The sequence below is a fragment of the Geospiza fortis genome, unplaced genomic scaffold (assembly GCF_000277835.1).
Source record: "Geospiza fortis unplaced genomic scaffold, GeoFor_1.0 scaffold29, whole genome shotgun sequence".
In the NCBI taxonomy this organism is placed as follows: domain Eukaryota; kingdom Metazoa; phylum Chordata; class Aves; order Passeriformes; family Thraupidae; genus Geospiza; species Geospiza fortis.
Genome location: NW_005054349.1, coordinates 4,084,773 through 4,085,158, shown reverse-complemented (window position 1 = coordinate 4,085,158; position 386 = coordinate 4,084,773). Strand labels below are relative to the sequence as shown.

The 386-nt window shown below is 66.1% G+C and overlaps 1 protein-coding gene across 1 annotated transcript in view; it reads right to left on the bottom strand.

The window, feature by feature from the left end:
* The window catches only part of POF1B (POF1B actin binding protein), a 16,637-nt gene that overhangs the window by 14,094 nt on the left and 2,157 nt on the right, over positions 1 to 386 (bottom strand). The window lies entirely within an intron of this gene.

Genomic DNA, 386 nt, shown 5'->3' with positions numbered 1-386 from the left:
CTGCTGAACTGCATTGCCAGGGCCTTCCAAGCCCGACTCCAACACCTCAGCGGCGAACCTTACTAAGCACCATCGATACAGAGAGAACGAATAAGCACCCAGGCTTCGAGTTCTATTTACATGAGCAGCGCCAAGTCAGCAGAGACAGGCAGTGACATCCCGGCGTGGGAAGGGAGCAGCGCCGGCGGAGCCCCGGGGCTGGGCTGGGCCAGAACCGGCCAGAGCCGCGTTAAAGGGTGCGAAAAGGTGACACCGCTGTGGGGCCGGTGCCAGGGACCGCATCCCTGCCCGGGGACAGCCCGGCGAGCCTGGGGACGGTGCCAGGACCACATCCCTGCCCGGGGACAGCCTGGGGACGGCGGGGCGCGCCCACAGCGGCTTTTCCA